At 38.7% G+C, this 20,304-nt stretch overlaps 1 protein-coding gene across 2 annotated transcripts in view; it reads right to left on the bottom strand.

The window, feature by feature from the left end:
- Positions 1 to 20,304, bottom strand: part of LZTS3 (leucine zipper tumor suppressor family member 3) — a 1,582,991-nt gene that overhangs the window by 945,593 nt on the left and 617,094 nt on the right. For both annotated transcript variants that reach the window (XM_044064093.1, XM_044064094.1), the window contains exon 4: positions 15,930 to 16,035. The gene's annotated coding sequence lies outside the window, so the exon portion shown is untranslated. The remainder of the gene's footprint in view (positions 1 to 15,929; positions 16,036 to 20,304) is intronic.

The raw sequence follows: 20,304 nt of genomic DNA, 5'->3' as shown, positions 1-20,304 counted from the left end.
AAAACAGCAAATACATATGGTTCGAACCATATGCATCAAAAGTGCAAGCCATCGAAAACTGTAAATGGAAATCTCCGTAGGTGGAGATTTCCATTTACTTCAATGTAGTGCGATCTCGGAGTTGGTATATTTAAGTAGCGGGGGGTGTGGTGGGGGTGCAGGGGGGCTTGCCTCCCTGCCTACATCTTTTTTTTTCTGTGTATTTTTTTTCTTTATTAACTTTTGAATGTTTATGAGTTTGATGCATATGTGTCGATCTTTATGCATTTGAACTTTTGAATGTTTGAGTTAATAAAGTAGGCCCTATGATTTCTTCATTAAGCTCAGAAACTCAACAAGTGTGCTAACTTAAAAGTCACTGTACTGAAAAGCTGTGCAAAAAATGGAAAATTTGTCACATTTAACTTAATTACTGAAACCAAGTATAACATTTTTAGTGAAAGCTCAGTTAAATAGCTGGACAGAAGAAATGTATTGTTTGTATCAATACTTCATTCATGATTTTATTCTGGGCACAAATGTTGGGTGAAAGTATGTTGTGTTGTATGTTCAAAAACATAGTACAACTTGCCATTTTAATATCTCAGTTCAGCAGCTAGGAAGAGGTGTGTGTGAACTGATGGGCATGTTTCAGTGAATTCACACTTTGTAAATGCTGGTGAAGTACAACATAGACAGCAGTGCAGTCAGGTCAGAGATGATGATTTGCACAGATACAGAGAGCAATGTCTTCTTGGAAACTGTAAATGTAGCGTTCAATAAGGTGCCACCTATGGATTCTGTAGTTCTACACAGACACTTTAATACTCGGTTGGGGAATTACAGAAGTATCAGAAGGGCTGTGATTGGGTTACCTGATCTGAATGTCAGTCGTGAATTGCTTTCAGACTGAAATTCTAGTTATGGATAATACAAAGTAACTATCATTGCTGAACACAAATATGCTCACAAGTGTATCTGATAGCAAAGTACCTAAGAGAATAGGCTAGTAGTCCACACTGCAGCCCTTTTAGACCTGGGAAAGTACCTTCTGGGCATTAAGGTCAACAGAGCTCTGAGCTATGATCTGGTCAACATCTGGTAATAAACTAGGCCATGTGACCTGGGTTGTGTCCTGACAAATCTGGAAAACCTAAGCATGGAGTGAAAGTATTCTGAAAACCCCTATCTGATATTTCTTTATGGGATGAGTTAAATTCTCACCTCCAGAAGAACTTCTTCCATAAATTTGGAGAGGACAAAGATTTTAAGTCTGAAAAAAACTCTGTTAAAAACCTCAATATTTGAGGCAACAACTTGGAGATGTGACTAAAGGATGATTGCAAACTTAGAATCAGCAGGTAGATACCACTGGTGAATGAAGTTGTAAGGTTTAAGAAAGAGGCTTCCATGCAGTACTATAAGAGGTAATCTAGGGATCTTACTGAGAAATAATGACATGTCAGGAAGGCAGCAGCTCTGTTATTTAGTAAAATAAAAGTCTGGGCATAGGAGGAGTTTAGCAAAGCCACAGAGAATGACTTTTATATTATCTCAAAGAAGTTCTAGCAAACCATCTGATGACTTGGGAGCAGGAGCAGAGATACTATTCAGGTTGTTCACAGTAACAGTTGAGAAATGCTAATCTTGAAAAGTAAAAAGAACACCCTGAGGAACTCCCAAATCCAGTGAATGTGCATTAGATGCAGAGGGCTGTACTAGATCCAGTTTATACATTTATACATTTGGTGGATGCACCAGTTAAATAGATCCAATGAGATAAGGCTGCAGGAAATAATTCAGTGCAGCCAGAAATGCTCAAGACATGGAACATCTTTTAGGAGTTATGGCTAACAATCCTTTTCAATGTTGTGTCGAAAGCTGGTACAGTACCTCTAGATTATCAAGCAAGGTTAGTGCTCTCCATTTCAAAAAATGAGACAGGAGGATGTGTTTCTAGATGTGAAGGGATGGCTCTTCTCAGCCTTCGTAGAAAAGTGCACAACAAGATTCAAGAAAAAGCACTTCATCCATGCATCAAAGTTCTGATTCAGAAGAATCAGTGTGGCTTCTATCTTGACCGTAGAATACATCAACTCTTTGTCCTTAGGCAGATATTGGAGGGGTCATGGAAGTGTGCTAAGCATATCCACAGGTGTTTTGTAGATTTGGTTATGACATATGACCATGAAACCTGACACATCTTATGAGAAGCACTACGACAGTGCAGGGTCCCAGGACCACTGCTGCATGGCATGTGTTCCTTGTTTTTGACTAATGAGAGCCGTGTCCACAATCTTATCATTTAATCAAATGCATTAGAAGTAGATACAGGACTCCAGCAAGGAATTTTCCTGTTTCCCATTCTGCTTGTAATTTTCATTGAAATGACATCAAGAAGCAGCTAATGTCTGGACAGTATCCAGTTTGGAGATGTACTGATATACTGATTCCAGGTGATTTGTTCTTTTTAGCCTCAGCTAAACTCCTCCGCATTACAGATCAAAATTTTCTCTCAGAAAAAAGTGGATTGCTTTTTGTTGTTGAGGTGGAGATCAAGTACCTCAGATGTTGGAGTTCAAGTATATCAGGGTCTTATTCAAGGGTGAGGACAGAGAGGATTGCGTGAGTGATAAGTCGAGCTGCACAGCACACAGCAGTGGCAATATTCGAGTCATTATACTGGACTGAGGTAGAGAAGTTGGAGCTGAGTCTTAGGATGAATCTGTCTCAGTTTGCCTGTCAGTATATGTCCTCATCTTAACCTGTGGTCATAAGCTTTTAGAAATGACTGAAGCAAAGGCATCACAGACACATACACATCACAGACATGATGTTCACTGTAGTTGGACTAGTAACTGGAAAGATGATATCACAGATAAATATAGATTGTAGAAATTATGCTCTTTTGAAGGATAACTTGGTTTATTCTCCACAATAAAGTAAATATTTCAGTAAACTAAGGTGATCTGGGATTATAGCCACTTTTACTCTGTGTTGAGAAGAGTTGGTTGCAAGGATAGTTCCTGAGTATCCCCTTCAACTAGTATACTAGTTATTGGAAGGATGCTCTGGGGCAACCCTAGGACCTGAAGAGATTATATGTGGCATTGAGATTCTGTGGTATAGTGGTTATCACATCTGCTTTGCATGCATAATGTCCTGGGTTCAAGCCCAAGATAAACCATTAGGGTTTGGGGGTTGTTATAATGGTTAAGGTGTGTAACTCGCACTCACAACATGGAGGATTTACACCTTTGAAAGGGAAATTGAATGGACTTAAAATGGACCACAAGGGCAGCTAGCCTAGTACTAATCTATGAAATACATAAACTATGAAATACATCTCACAGCTTCATTGGAAGTACCAGGTGAACCCACAAGATGGACTGGGGACTTCTTCTTGGGACCATGAAGTATGATATACCCTAGTCATCTTTCCACCATCAACACCCTTACTAGAAAATGATAATGGTTATGACGATTAATCCACAAAAACAAAGGATAAGAACTACAACCTGTTGAAATAATGAAGGGTATTTTGAACCACATTCATTGATAACAAAGGAAACAATTTACTTTATTAAAGTCAGAAGTTGAGTCTGAGATTCAGTATGCTGCTGATTTAAAGAAGTATACAATGAACTATGTGCCTGTTTTATATTTAGATGAGGTACTGAAAGATAAATTCATTAGTTTTTGCATATTTGCAGAGAGGCTTGCAAGGGGAAGCCATTAACTATATTAAATTTCAGGTTTCCAAAAGTACTAGAAAAAAATGCATTACATATAGAAATGGCAGGCATACATACAAAACATTTGATGTAGCACAAGTTACCTGTTGGTGTAGTTCATAAAGTCAGAAGGCATACACTAAATCACAAATGTAAGAAATTTAGTTACCTATGTAATAAAAGAAACAATGAAAGAAAGGAAAATATCTTAGAAGCAACATGCTGCAATTATAGGAAGTTGCAGTCCAATGTTACAAAAGTTTTCATGAAAGAATATATATAATATATATATATATATATATATATATATATATATATATATATATATATATATATATAGATATATATAGATATATATACACATATATATTTAATTGCTGGAACGTGTGTTCTGGCAGACTGCTTTCCAATCGATCTGCAAATATACAGAGCTGAGTATATTTTTTTGGTTTTAGAGTTTGTACTGTTAGTTGTTGCTTAGATCTCTGTTTAAACTGTTTCCCCCACCCCATTTTCTGCCGTGGCTTCAGTTGGTATAACTGTTTTTTACAGCTTGTGTGTGTATTATCTAACTCAAGGATCACTTAATTCGACCTGTTAGTAACAGCCTGCATTTAATTGCTAGAACCTGTGTTCTGAGAGACTGCTTTCCAATCTATCTGCAGATATACAGAGCTGAGTATATTTTTTTGGTTTTAGAGTTTGTACTGTTAGTTGCTGCTTAGATCTCTGTTGAAACTGTTTTGTGTCCCACCATCCCTATTTTTGGCTTGTAGTTTAAATTTGGTGGCTTTTGCACTTGCCCGCCCCACTGTAGATTCGATCTGGGATACTCCCCCAGTCCCATCTCTTTACCACATTCTACCTAATAAACTCTTTCTGCACTTGCTTTTAGTCCTTTTTAATTTAATTGCATTTTTTAAACTGTGTTTGGTCTAATATTGCTACATACACAAGTGTGCTAGCTTGCACTGCATGTGAATTGTTTTTACTACTGTTTTTGCTACTTTTCTGTAAAAAAAAAAAAAAAAAAACTGTAAGCCTGTTTCCTACCTTTCCTGTAACTAGTGTTCCAGATATAGATATGCTGTATCCAGGACTGTATGTAAGCTTCTGAGCCCCCCAAGCCTTTCTGTGTTGGAGGGAAGCCTTCTAGTTTATCAGTGGGAGTGGTAAGCACTAGGTAACCTGTCTACCACATAAGGAGTGGTTCTGACCCAGAAATTGTAGTTACTGGCCGTTTGGGCAATCTCTTCCATCTATCTCAACTTTCTGATTTGAAAGCCTGCATTTGCACTTGGTTCTGTCCTGTAACTCGTCTAATGTAGATACAGATTCTTAGTTTAAGCACTTAAATTTGCTTATTTGTGCTCAGCACTTGTTCAGAACTTGCAAGCACTAAATAAGCTACTAATTACTATAGCACTCAACCTTCCTCATTACGTAGAGGAAAACAGTTTTTGTACTTACTTTTCTCACTTGCTTAGTGAAAAACAGCTCTTATACTCACTTTCCTCACTTATCTAGAGGAAAATAGTTTTTTATTCAGGCATGTCCAAGGGTCAGCTCCCAGTGTTCTCTCATGTCTATCTGATGAATCTGGGCATCTTGAGGCAATGTAGAAATTGCCTCATGTACAGAGACAACCCGTTCCTCCTACCACCCAACACTACAACCTGTGAGAGATGCACTTATCTAGCCAAACTAGAGGTAAAGCTCTCTCCAACCAAGACTGAACTTGACAGTCATGAGGAGAAGGTAAACATTTGCACCACACCACACTCATCACATAGTCTCACTAAATCTACACCACCAAAATCCACACATAGTAACACAAAAACATTTGCAGAGGCTCTCAATAATAATCTGTCTAAGTAACAGAGACCTCCAAAGCAGAAACGCAAGCAACCTCCATCCCCCAACACAACCCAAATGACACATAGCCCACAGACTCAGTGTGCCAATCAACCACAGCCAATAAGGCAAAACAACGTACCCAACACACTAGTCATAGGTGACTCTATAGTCAGACACACTGATGTCCCACTCACCAGGCTAAACAAGGAGAAGGTTACTGTCAGCTGCCTGTCGGGTGCCAGGATCCGCCACATAACCCATGCAGTTAGGTCACTCCACAACAAGTACAAATATGACTCTGTCATTGTCCATGTTGGTGTGAATGACCTGAGACATACCTCCCTGGACTACATGAAAAGAGACATGGAAGAGCTCTCCAATCTTGTAGCCCAGGCAGGTATGACCCTAGCCCTGAGTAGCATTCTGCCATCACCCAGAATGATACCACAGTACAAGGACAAAATGATTGACTTCGACAACTGGCTAAGCTTCTGGTGTCATTCTAAGGGGATCCAGTATCTGTCTGCTTGGGATGACATGGTCGACAGACCACGATGCTTTGCCACAGATGGCCTGCACCTGCCGCCCATGGGATTCCAAATACTGGCTAAGGCTCTTGCTGCCCCTATAGTGCCTTTTTTATGCAAGGTTCAAATAACAAATTCACCACCGTAACAGGAACAGGCAAGCAAAAACTGAGGGTAATGCTACTCAATGCTAGAAGGCTAAATCTCAAAATGCACTCACTCGAGGCACTCCTTAAAATGGCGAACATCGATATCTGTGCAGTGACTGAGACCTGGTACAAGGCTCCAGAGAGCACCCATGCACTGCCAAGCTATAACTCATACCACACTTTTCGGCCATGTAACCTGGACCGAAACACCAAATGCGGAGGTGTGTCCATATTCATTAAGGATATCCACACCTCCAGGCTAGTTGCTCAGCATAATGCATCCGAGGTTATCCAAGTGCAACTAACTCTGGGCAAAACTGCAATCCAAATTGTAGCTTGCTACAGATCCCCCACCATGCCCCAGGATTCCCACTCATCTTTTCTTGATGTACTGGAAAATATTAGGGTTCAACCAAACACCCTAATAATGGGCGACTTCAACTACCCCACCATTAACTGGGAAAACTACTCATGTACCAACTCCTTAGCTCAACGCTTTCTGGAATTCAGAAACTCCAATGCCCTGGATCAACTTATCCACACCCCCACCAGGGGCAACAATATTCTAGACCAAGTTATTACCAACATGAGTGACTGGTGTTCCACACCTGAAGTCAACTCCTCATTGGTCCGATCCGACCATAAGCTAATCACCCTTGATATCCACATCTCGCCCCCACCCCCCATTAAGAAAACCATGGTAAAACATTTCTACAAAGCCAACTTCATGCTTCTTAAGACAGAAGTGGTGAACTTCATGACACCCATGCAGATGGACAATACAGTTACAACTACTGAATCCTACAGAAATGCAATCTATAAGCACTTACACAAGTGCATGGATTGTGCTATCCCAAACAGAACCAAGACGCTATCCTCCAAAAAAAGGAAACCAATCTGGTGGTCCCCTGCCGTAAACAAACTGTGCAACAGAAGGAAGAAACTGTTGCAAAAGAGAGTAAAATCCCATGAGTGGAGGAGCTCCCTGGTCAGCCTCAGTAAGAAGCTGAGATTCCTTATAAGATCCTCCAAAGCTAGCTATGAAAACAAAATCGCCACTAATTCTAAGGGCAGCCACAAAGCATTCTATAGCTATGTCAAGAATCTCAATGGCAACACCCAAATCTACTCTGAGTTACAGCACAATAGCACGAAAATTACAGAACCAAGTGATATTGCCAACATCCTGGCAGATAGGTTCAGTGCTAACGTTACCCCCCCTCACCCCCTAAAGGGCCCATATCTATACAGGAAGAATGCAGAGTCCCTATAATCACAACTATGCAGTTAAAAGCTGCACTCTCTAAAGCCAAAAACACAGTATCCATGGGACTGGACAACATCCCAGGCTGTGTTTTACGTGAACTTCAGAATGAACTGGCTCCCCACTTAAGCACCATGTTCAATAATAGCCTTGCATCAAGCTTTGTGCCCACTGAATGGTGCACAGCAACAGTTATCCCAGTCCACAAAGGGGGAGCCACCACTGATTCCAGGAACTATTGACCTATTAGCCTGATGAGCCTGGTCTGCAAGCCCATGGAACGTATCATCATGGAACTCATAAACAAAGACATTGGTAACCTCCAAACTCTGGATCCCACCCAGTTTGGTTTTGTGAAAGGCAGATCATGCCTCCTGAACCTGATTGACTTCTTTGAGGCAGTCACCATAGCGTAGATGAGGGTAAGGTTGTTCACAAAGCCTATCTTGACCTCGCAAAGGCTTTCAACAACACCCCCCATTCTGGAATTATAGCTAAACTCACTAAACTAGGTATAAATCCCTACGTCACAAGATGGGTTGGAAAATGGCTCACTGACAGAACCCACACTGTAAAAGTTGCAGACTACAAATCTGACCTCAAAGCAATGACAAGTGGAGTACCACAGGGTTCTGTCCTGGGACCTCTCCTGTTTGATATGTACTTCTCTGAAGTACAGGCTAACACAGAAGGCCTCTGGCTAATGAAGTTCGCAGATGACTGCAAACTAGAAGCCATAGTCAAGTCCCCAAATGATGTGGACATCCTACAGAAGGGCCTCGCTGAGACAGATGCCTGGTGTCAGAGCCATGGCCTCAAGCTCAATACCAAAAAGTGTAGTGTCATCCCCTTTGGTAAAAACTCTGTACCCATGAACTACCACATAGGCAACAACCTACTTAACACCGAATGTGTGATAAGAGCCCTTGGGACCCAGGTGGACAGTAGTCACTCCTCTGATAGTCACATTGCCACAGTAGTCAGGAAGTCCTTCTACGTGGCACACCTCATCATAAAAGGGTTCTCATCCAGGAAAAAAGAGGTCATTGTTCCCCTCTACTCGACACTCATTAGACCCATTATAGAGTACAACACCCCTTTTGGAATGCACCTCACAAGACATCTACAGCAGCTGGAAAGGCCACAGAAGTACCTCACAAAGAGGATTACTGTCCTCAAACAAATGCCCTACACTGACTGCCTCAAAAAATGTCAGCTTTACTCCATAGCCTATTGCCTACTCTGAGGTGATCTCTGCCTAACATATAAAGCTATGTCAAACCCAGAGCTGTTGGACATGCTACATCTAAAGAAATCCCAATCCCTCCGAGCTACACACTCTAGGGACCTAAACCTTGTCACCACAATTAACAGGACATGCTGGAGGGATAGATTTCTGTCCCAGAGACTTCCCGTACTCTGGAACAGGCTACCCATCTATGTCAAGCAAAGTTCTTCATTAGCACTCTTCAAGAAAAATCTTGATGAGTGGATGGAAAATAGGAAATACACCCTGGGGATCACTTCTGTGTCTCTGCTTGACAGTGGCACAGGAAAATAACATTCTTAGGTGGTGTAAGCCAGGGAAACTTGTTGGCTAGGCTTATATAGGCCCTTGGGCCGATAGCCTAGTACCTACCTGTGAACCTACAAACACACACACACATATATATATATATATATATATATATATATATATATATATATATATATATATATATATATATATATATATATATATATATATATATATATATATATATAGGTTTACTATCAAATGTTTGACATAACATTATTTGAATGTACAGATGTCGAACCAAATGTTGAAATCTGTACACCGAACAGTGTAAATGTCGATCTGAGCTTTTCAGTGCAGTCAAATTTTGAAAATGTCGACTACACTAAAATGCTCCTACCCATCCAACATACTACAGCTGCACCCCCGCCCCTACTTATATATATATATATATATATATATATATATATATATATATATATATATATATATATACATATGCACACTCCAGGATCGCACTACAGTGAGGGTAAGGGTACATTTCCCCAACCCTACTATAGTGCAATCTGCACCACAATGCTGGAGTGACAACAGCAGCCATTCACTCTTGTCAGCTTCGACATTGTGGTGCTCACCCAAACAGTTCTGCTATATGGATTTTGCACATAGCTCGTACGTCTAACAGACAAATGAACATGTGATAGTAAACTATATATATATATATATATATATATATATATATATATATAGCGAGAGAGAGAAGTAACAAGAATTAATAATGTTTTTCGCATAACTAGTAAATGTTTCTTTTACCATCAAATAATGAAGGAAAAGACTCATATATGGTTTTCTGGTAAATGATAAAAATTGAAATGCAGAATGAAACAGGAGGAGCAGAGTCAATTACATCTCGGAAGTACAGGCAACATTTCCAAAGAAATTATTACATGCCACCAAAGTTAAACTTTAAAAATATAATGTAGAAATGTTGTAAGTATTAGGTCATGCTGTGGCTTCATTATGCTTTGAAAAGCAAAAGAGAGCATTTGTTAGCTCTCTTTTGTCCTATTACATACTGAAGAAAGATAAGTGTTCATTTCTTGAATTGATTGATCATTTTAACAGTCTGTACCTGCTTTAGCTAAGGTCTTTAAGTCTATATTAGTAATTCCAGTACATAACTGCAATGCATTTTCTGCTTAAGTGCTCTAACAGTTGGTACTAACCCTTAATTTTATTCTTATGTACTGAGTGTATGTCAGGCTAGTTAAAGACATGTCTTTGCATTAAGGTAGTTACAGGCTAGTTACTTCATAACTAAGGGTCTGATTGTTTTTTTCCTCCCACCCACCCTGTTGTAGTTGTGTTCTTAAACCCAATGTATCTATTGTTGTTTGCCCCTTATGATAATTTGGCAACATAATTTTCCTCCCTCTTCCCATTTATTGGCTGTTGACAATAATCATATAAGTATCATTTTGCAAAGTATTTCTCTTTAAACTACTTAGGCTAAAAGATCTTTGCTAAACTTGCTTAATATTGAGTGTACAGTACTGTTTGCACTGATTTTAGTATCAATTTAGTGAGTTTTGTACTGTAATTAGTTTACTCGTTTTCGCTGATAGCAGAAGGTTTCCTGGGTTAATTGTTTTGTATTGAAATTTAAATACTCAGTAGCAAGTCCATCTAAACATCAGAATAAATCCAACTCCAAGCAGTTATAGTTACCTTGCCCCAGAACCATTCCTGTCTGTAACATGGACCACCTATCCCCATAATGTCTCTAGACAGCCTGATTGAGATGGATATCTTAAATATCGTCTCATTCTGTCTGATGATCATATTTTACTCACACAGCATAACACAGTGACAGATATACATACATAATGTCCTTTCGAGGCAAAAATCTTGAGCACAGTCAACTTAAAACACCAAAAACATCAGTAGTACGCCACACATTACACCTCTCCAAGGCCATCACAATACACATAATCCATCAAATACTGAGGTTCTAAATATTAACTTGCCTAATCCTCAAAGCCCTCCAAAATACAATACAGGTACAAAGCACACTCAGCAAATTAAGCCTACTTTCTCACATATCACAGAGTCCCAAAATCATAGATGCTGAACCCATAAAGCAGGAATCAACCCAGCCAAACATTGTTGTTATAGAAGACTCCATTGTAAGACATACAGATGTGCCTCTTACCAGAGTGAGCCAGGAAAGAGTGATGGTTAGTAACTTGTCTGGTGCCAGGATCCATCAGATAACACATGCACTCAGGTCCTTGAACAACAAGTACCAGTATCACTCTGTTATAGTTCATGCTGGTATCAATGACTTGAGGTGTACTTCCCTGGACTATATGAAGACAGACGTGATGGATCTCTCAGACTATGTGTCCAAGGCAGGTATGATCCAAGCGTGGAGCAGCATTTTAGCTTCTTCGAGGATGATGCTGCAATATGAACAAAAAATAATTGACTTTGATAATTGGTTTAGCTTTTGTTGTTATTTAAAGGGTGTCTAATACTTTTCAACCCGGGAGGATAAGATCATGCTGCCTCACCAGGGATGTCCTACATCTGTCCCCTCTAGGGTTGTGATTATTATCAAAGGCATTGTCCATCCTCGTATTGCTTTTTTTTGGGAAATGCTAACCTAATAAACTTACCAACATAATAAAACTAGCAAAGGAAAATATGAAGGTGTTACTAATCAATGCTAGGAGCCTGAACAAGAAACTCCACCCCCTACATGCCCTTCTCACCCTGGAAGACATTGACATCTGAGTAGTGACCGAGACATGGTTTAAAATGGCACAGAGCACTCTGGCTGTGCAGGAACATAACCTTCCATGTGTTTAGATCAGCTACAGTGCAGGAGGAGATAAAAGGTGGCCATGTTTAAATCTACATCCAGAAGAGACTAACATCAAGGCTGGCAAAGCAGGATGATGCACTAGAGCTTCTTCATGTCCAAGTAAGTATCAGAAAAGTTCTGTATCACATATAAGCTAGCTATACAACTCCCTCTATGACACAAGAAAGGCACAGCACCTGTCTACAGGCACTAGAATCACTCAATATTAATCACAATGCCATTTTCATAGGTGATCTAAAGTAGAGATTCCTGGACTTTGTCAATACAAATGCCTTGGAATAATTAGCCAGAGTACCCACTAGGAGAAATAATATCTTTGATCTTGTCCTTATTAATATGAGAGCATCCTGATGCAGCTGTCCCCCATAGGAACAAGTGGAGGGCAAACCTCAGAAACAAATACACATGGTAGAACTATAATGTCAACAAGCTTTGTAATAAAAGGAAAAGTATGACCAAAAATAAGAAGAGTAATTCCCAGAGTGTTAGAGCCCTTTGTCACTGAAATAAACAAACAAATCAGTAGCTCAATAAAATCCCTCTCCCAAAAAAAAAAGGATGAGGATAAAATAACTGTACAAGACAAAATCAATCACAAGGCATTTTTTTAGTTATGTTTGTAATCTCAAAAGCAGAATACAATAATGGGCTAAGCTGATTATGAGCGATGTTACCTATCAAAACATGACGGTAGAGCGAACTTACTGGCTGATAAATTTAGTTCTAACGTTACCCCTCTCCCCCCTCCATCTGTCCCTGAATATATACCAGAAATTGACTTGGCTCCAGCTATCACACATGACCAAGTCCTAAAAGTACTCTTAAAAGCCAAAAATGCTGCATCACTGGGTTCTGACAATATCCTTGGATGCATCTTAATGAACATGAAGCATGATTTAGCCAAATCCCTAACAATGCTGTTGAGTCTCAGCCTCTGTACAGGTTTTGTACCGAGTGAATGGAGAACTGGATTTTGTCTATACAAATGCCTTGGAATAATTAGTCAGAGTACCCATTAGGAGAATAACATCTTGAATCTTGTCCTTACTAATATGGGACCATCTTGCACCATTTCTTGCGTATTTTCATAACTTGCTATGTCCCTCATTCCCCTGCAAATGGAGAACAGCTACAGTCATTCCCTGCATAAGGGAAGACCCTCCGCAGATACAGGCAATTACAGACCCAGAAGTCTGACCAGTCTCATATACAAAGCCATGGAAAAACCTACCATGGAACTAATCAAGCAGAACATAGGGAACCTCCAAACACTGGACCCATCTCGGTTTGGATTTGTCAAGGGCAGGTCATGCTTACTTAGCCTTGTGGATTTTTTTGAAAAGGTCACTAAAGCAGTAGATGAAGGCACAACAATATACACTGCATATCTCAACCTGCTCAATGCTTTTGACAACATTTCTTACTCAGGCATAGCAGAAAAGCTAACAAAGATGGGAATAAACCCCTATATGACCTGCTGGATTGCCAGCTGGCTCACAGATAGGATGCACATAATCAAAATAGGGGAAGGTACCTCCACAAAGAGACCAGTCACCGCTGGAGTCCCTCAGGGTTCTGTGCTGTGACCTCTCCTGTTTTGCATCTACTTTTCTAAAGTAAAAGCCAATACCAAAGAGTCTCTGGCTGACTAAGTTTGCAGATGACTGCAAGCTAGGAGCAGTCACTGAATATCCAAATGATTTAGCCATCCTGCTGGAAGGTTTGTCCCAAATAATTAAATGTTACCAAAATCATGGACTGAAACTAAATGCCACAAAATGCATTGCTGTATTCTTTGGGAAGTCATTTGTCCCAGGGAACTACCACACTATGCTCCTAAGAGTTGACCCATTTGTTTGGGATTTGTGAACTTATGGGAACAGTGACCTTTCTTTTGACCAACATGTGTCCACAATGGTAAGAGAGCCATTCTATATTGCACAATTTATAAACAAAGGGATTGTGTCTAGATCTAAGAATGTCATTGCCCCCCTTTACTCAGCCCTCATTAGGCCAACCATTGCATATAATGCTCCCTTTGGCATATATCTGTCCAGATGCATGCAGCAACTTGAACACTCACAGAGATACCTAACTAAAAGGATAAAATGCCTAAACAACATGTTCTATGTGGACTGACTGAAATCCCTGTCACTATACTAGGTATCCTATGGACTGCTAAGAGGTAGCCAATGTCTGGCATACAAGGCATCCTCCGACCCATTATTGATGGATTTACTGCACTTCAGCAAGTCAAATGGCATTAGAAATACTTGGTCTAGGGATCTAAACCTCTTCTGCAACATCAACAGAATGGTTTGGAGGGACAGGTATATCTTGCAGAGATACCACTGCTAAGGAACAGACACCCCATCTGCATAAAACAAAGTTTACTTCTGTCTATATTCAAGTACAACTTACATATATGAATGAGAAACAGACAATTTACACCAGGACTACTGCTCCCTGTACTACAAATGGATAGAGGCAGCTCCTAATTGCTTTATCCCATGCATGGGTCCATTCAAATTATCTATGTTATGATCTCAGTTATTCTCATTAGGGGTGATATATAAGTATTGATCATGGGATGGGTAAGGCCAATCTATAACCAAATGGCTTAGGTTACTTTGAGCACAAAAATGGAAATTAGCTAGGCTTAAAATGGCCCACAAGGGCAGTTACCTAGTACTTACCTATAAACATATGAACTGGCTAGGCTTAAAATGGCCCACAAGGGCAGATAGCCTAGTACTTACCTATGAACATATGAACTGGCTAGGCTTAAAATGGCCCACAAGGGCAGTTAGCCTAGTACTTACCTATGAACATATGAACTGGCTAGGCTTAAAATGGCCCACAAGGGCAGCTAGCCTAGTACTTACCTATAAACATATGAACTGGCTAGGCTTAAAATGGCCCACAAGGGCAGCTAACCTATAAACCTATTTGTCGTTAGTTCTGGGGAAGAAAGAACTAATTCTGTAGGGGAAGAACTGGTTATGATTAGTTACAAATGCCTGCATTATCCTATAAAAGGATAAGGTTTGTGACTCATACTATATCAGATGAATTATGCCACTGGAGGAAATACTTGAAGGCATGCTAAAATGTTTTAAAAGGAACTAGCGCTGTGTATGTGTGAAAGCTACCATTATGATGAATCTAAATGACTTTCTAAAGTTCTATAAGAATCTTCTTCTACCATTACAAAAACTGGAAATGGCAGAAAGACACACCAGAAAAAACAAATATTACTAGTCCTGGGAATCATAGTGAATGAGCTAAACTTACTGTTACAGCAACAAAGTGAGTCAGTGTTGTTCTAAGCTACTGATATGGAGAAATAGCAATTTCAGAAATTAGCTGCATTAATAAACACATTGAGTGGTAGAACTGTGTTATTAGAAACTGGTTTAAAATGTTATCTAATACTAGACAATGACAAAAAAGAAGTACCAATAACAGTGTAGCTAGTTTTGCTTATGTGTAACTGACATCTATTTATGACGCTTTCCTCACCTCCCATTTTCCAAAGAATTATGGAAAATTGTTGAATGATTCAAATATGGTAGGGTATATAGTTGATATTCTGGGCACTAGGAAAATGGAAAATGGACACCTCTATAACTTATTAAGATTACAGCAGAGCTGGAAGAGGATGGAATGAGAGTAAAAAGTCTAAGCATCAGTTTGGCAAGTCACAGACAGAATATTTAGAGCATGTGTTGGACAAATTAAAAAAAAAAAACATGGGATTTAACCATTGGTTGAAAAGGTAAAAACAGTTCATCAAACACCGTGCTCTCATTTGTATGAAACAATTACAAAATGTTTCTACATTTAGTAAACTACTATGAAACGTTTATGCTTAAGCAGAGTATACAATAATAGCATCTCTGCACAGTGTGCAAAAGGAACAGTTTGCATTGGGAGTGAAACATTAGGAATACGTGTAAAGAATTGTTAACATGTTTCAAAATGCTGGTATATTAAGGCCAAAGCCAGTCACTTACTTTGCAGCATGTAATGCTTCTGTATATGACATGGGAGCTGTGTTTCAATGTGCAACTCCTTTTGTTGAAGAGCAGCTGATTGTTTATGTTTGTCGACCCCTCTCTCCTACAGAGAAAAAAATCATTTCAAATTGAAAAAGAAGCTCTAGTGTTGACTTCTGCAGCAAAATAGATAAATAAATAAATAACATTTATATCAGTACTTAGAAAATTCAAGCTAATGGAACACATTTCACTGTAGCTAACACTGCTTTTCATTTTCCTTGAAAAGAAATCTCCCCAGTTATTCCCCTTTCCAAAGACCTACTCCTACTCCAAAAATATTAAGAAGTCCCAATTTAGGGATAAAATCATCACCCAGCAATTCTCTTTACTATGGAGTGAGCTTCACCTATGTATACAAAGTGGGAAACACTATCAATATTTACACTTAGTAGTACTTGGCTAGCTACCTTTGTGGATTATTTTAAGCCGAGCAAGTTACCCCATGTGAGAATCAAACACTGCATCTTATAGCTGTAAGGCAAGTACCTTAACCATTATTCCAACCTCCCTAATTAGCAATTATTCCAACCTCCATTTAGATGAATGGAATGTTTACTGTAAATTCAGTCCAGAAGTCACTGGCTAAAACTTCTAACTGCCAAACTAAACATTATCACATTTCAGTCCTCATTATTTCTTCTCCAGTTTCCTTTTCCTCCTTTTGCTCAAACTTATTTTTATTTGCCATCCCTCTGGCATAATTCAACCTAAAAATATTCTACATCTATCCTGTCACCATCATCATCTGATGAACTATTAGCTCACCTTCAACGGTTCTTTTCCTATGACATTGTTGGCCAAGCCTGCAGTGGTTGGAATGCTGTTGGCTTAGTATAAATCTATAAATGTCTTTTATTTTCAGAGGATTATCAATTTATGATTATCAAATTAAATACTGGACTTCAAAAGAGACAAGGAAATAAAGACAATTCTGAAAAAAAATTCTTTACACGATACTTCTCACCACGTAATAGAAAGTATGATGAAATACATGTTGATGATCTGAAAGAGGTTACTATATGTAATGATAATTGGTATAAAGCTACTAAAATGACTACATACAGTATATTGGTGTTGTTATTGTTATGACATCCTAGTGTTAGGTTCAGAAAAAGTTCATGATCTGAGGTCAGAGGCAGTATTGCAGGCTGCAGGCTATCACAATTCTCGGCTAATGCTAAAGAAAGACAAATGTTGTTTTAGAAAAACAGAGCTTTTGTACTGTTGACACCAAGAAAGTTTTAGTGGTATCAAACCAGATGCAAGCAATGTCAGAATAATAGCCAAGATAACAAAATCCATCTTGTGTGAATGAGTTAAGACATGCCCTAGGTATAACTAATTATTTAGGTTAAGTTTGTACCAGATCTTTCTACAGTGGTTTGTCCTGTAACCGATTTGTTAAAAATGTAACATGGTCCTGGAGACATGCTCAAGCCCAAGCACTTAGTAAAATCAAAGAAATCCTAACAATAGCTCCACTGCAAGCATACTGTGATGTTAGTAAACAGACAGCAGAGAATGTAGATGATAGTAGCTATAGCCTAGGTGTGGCACTACTCCAAATAGATGAACAAAATGTTATGTCCTATTGTCCGTTGTTCTAGAATGTTATCCAAGAACCACACAGCCACTGTAGCACTATGAACAAACCAGTAATTTCCAAAAACATGCACCACTCAACAAGCTGTTACACATGAACTCGATGCACTAGGGATAGAAAAAATAAAAAAATATATATATATATTTTTGAACAAATAGTGAGCATCTTATAATAGACTTCTTCAGAATCTATACACAGAATTAAATATTCTGTTACACTCAGTCAATTTTTCCATACAAATCCCATGTCGCACAAACATAAGTGCACCAAGCACTCAACGACTATTTGGAAATATTTTTTTTTACTTTTCCTATTCCTGCTGCATCATTGAGTTTAGTTGTGCGACAGCTTGTGGAGTGGGGTATGTTTTTGGAAATTAATATTCCAGAATGTCACCACATACAGAAAAAAAATATTTGCAGACTGAAAAAAAATGCCTTGCAAGTGCATAGGTATGTGAAGAATACTTCAGACATCTAGTAGGGTTCAGAAGTTTCCAGATCCAGACTGACCATAAACTTCTAATTACATTAATGAATTCATATGACTTAGACAAAGTGCCACCAAGGTACAAGAGAGTGTTAATGAGACTGAGAAGGGCAAATGCCAAGGCAGACCATGTACACAGAAAACAAATATTTACTGCATGTGTTATCCAGAAATCATATATGTGACCAACCATTGTCAAATACCTGAGATGATGTTGCCGTCTATGTGCAAAGCATAATGGTGACAAGACCTATAATGACTCAAAGTCTAGAAAGCTTAAACAAATACTGATTATCAGTTTGCAGATTATTACAAGCCCAGAATCAAACCATGTACCTTGCATTTTTGGGGTAAAGACCCTAACCATTACTCCAATCCCTCCTTCTTAACATCCCTGTAGTGTTTCATAAGTAAATGTGTTGTTTACATGAGACATCTATATGCTCTTGAAGCATCAGTGTGTTGAATGTGTGGTGCATCAGTTGTGCATCATCATACTTTGTAATTTATATTTTCTTGTAAACAGGGGAGATGTCATGAAACATTGTACGAAGCTGATAAAATGGTTGTATACATTGTGTTCCTGTATAAATAGTCATGTATGGTATAGACTTTTATGAAGCAACTTATTTTATAATGAGTTGCAGTTTCTAAGCTGCGGTCATTTGGCTGTGGGATGCTGAAATGTTAGCATGCTTTATGGTAAGTGGCTGTTAAGTCATGGTGGTACAGTGGTAGTGTTGTTGCCTCGCAGCAAGAGGTTCTCCTGTTCGATTCTTAGCCGAAGTGCCTTCTGTGTGGAGTCTGCATGTCCTCCCTGCAGTTGAGTGGCTTCCTCTGAAAGACATGTATGAATGGGTGTTCCTTTGCTGAAGGTTGGGTGTTGGGCTGGCAACTTGGCACCATAAAACTTGACTGCCAATCATTAGTGGACTGGAGTTCTGCTGTGGCGACCCCTAATTGGGAAAAGACAAACAACAACTTTATGGTAAGTGGCCATGTTGTTATTAATAAAGATCACCTATTTGCTAAAACTTAAATGATTGGTGAATGCTGACATTTCTGATTTGAGCAACAAAGAACACAAATTGGATAACAATTTCTGAAGGGATGCAAGTCCATCACAACTCAAATGGCACATGTAAATTGACACTGTACATACACCTGGGGCAATTTGGGGGAGTAACATACCACTCATCTGCATGTCTTTGATATATGGGAGGAAAGAGAAGGACCTGATGAAAGCCAATGCAGACACAGGAAGGAAATTAAAACTGCATAGAAAAGGCAACCTAGCTAGAAATCAACTGTTTGCTGCCATGCCAATGTGCTTCTTTAGAAAGAGAAACAGGAGGTATGCACAAACACCTAAATATATATATATATATATATATACATATATATATATATATATATATATATATATATATATATATATATATATATATATATATATATACATATATATGTATATATATATATATATATATACATATATATATATATATATATATCTATATGTATATATATGCACATAGCTATATGTGTGTATGTAGAGTGCTGAGCTGACGTGAAACATCTAGGAATCAACAGTATAAAGTGCAATCATAAATACATAAGTATGATTTATTTCATGTGGGCCAATAGTGTGAGATAATAGACATCAGAACACCTCCTTTACAATAGGGTGCAGAGGTATCTTTGTATACAGAAAGGTGATTTTAGACTAGGTAGGGCCTGGAGCAGTGATTATGGATGGGGTCTGGATATGACAGTATGAATACACTGTGATGCATTTTATATCTTATTTTTGAAACAGTGTTGCTTGTTAACTATTCTGTCTTTGTACTTTTAGCTAGAAGTTTTATGAATGTGACCCAATATGTGTGTGTGCCCAGATAAAATTAGTGATTATTATATTTTTCAGAGAGGGTGCAGAAGTATCTTTGTATACGGAAAGGTGATTTTAGACTAGGTAGGGCCTGGAGCAGTGATTATGGATGGGGTCTTGATATGACAGTATAAATACACTGTGATGCATTTTATATCTTATTTTTGAAGCAGTGTTGCTTGTTAACTATTCTGTCTTTGTACTGTTAGCTAGAAGTTTTATGAATGTGACCCAATATGTGTGTGTGCCCAGATAAAATTAGTGATTATTATATTTTTCAAATGTACGTGCACACACACACACCCACCCACACACAAATACATCACACAAACACACACTCTCACTCA

The sequence above is a fragment of the Protopterus annectens genome, chromosome 2.part2 (genome assembly GCF_019279795.1).
Source record: "Protopterus annectens isolate FY-2018-M chromosome 2.part2, PAN1.0, whole genome shotgun sequence".
NCBI classification, from domain to species: Eukaryota; Metazoa; Chordata; order Ceratodontiformes; family Protopteridae; genus Protopterus; species Protopterus annectens.
The sequence above is the reverse complement of the archived record's forward strand: the minus strand, read 5'-3'. Positions and strand labels throughout refer to the sequence as shown.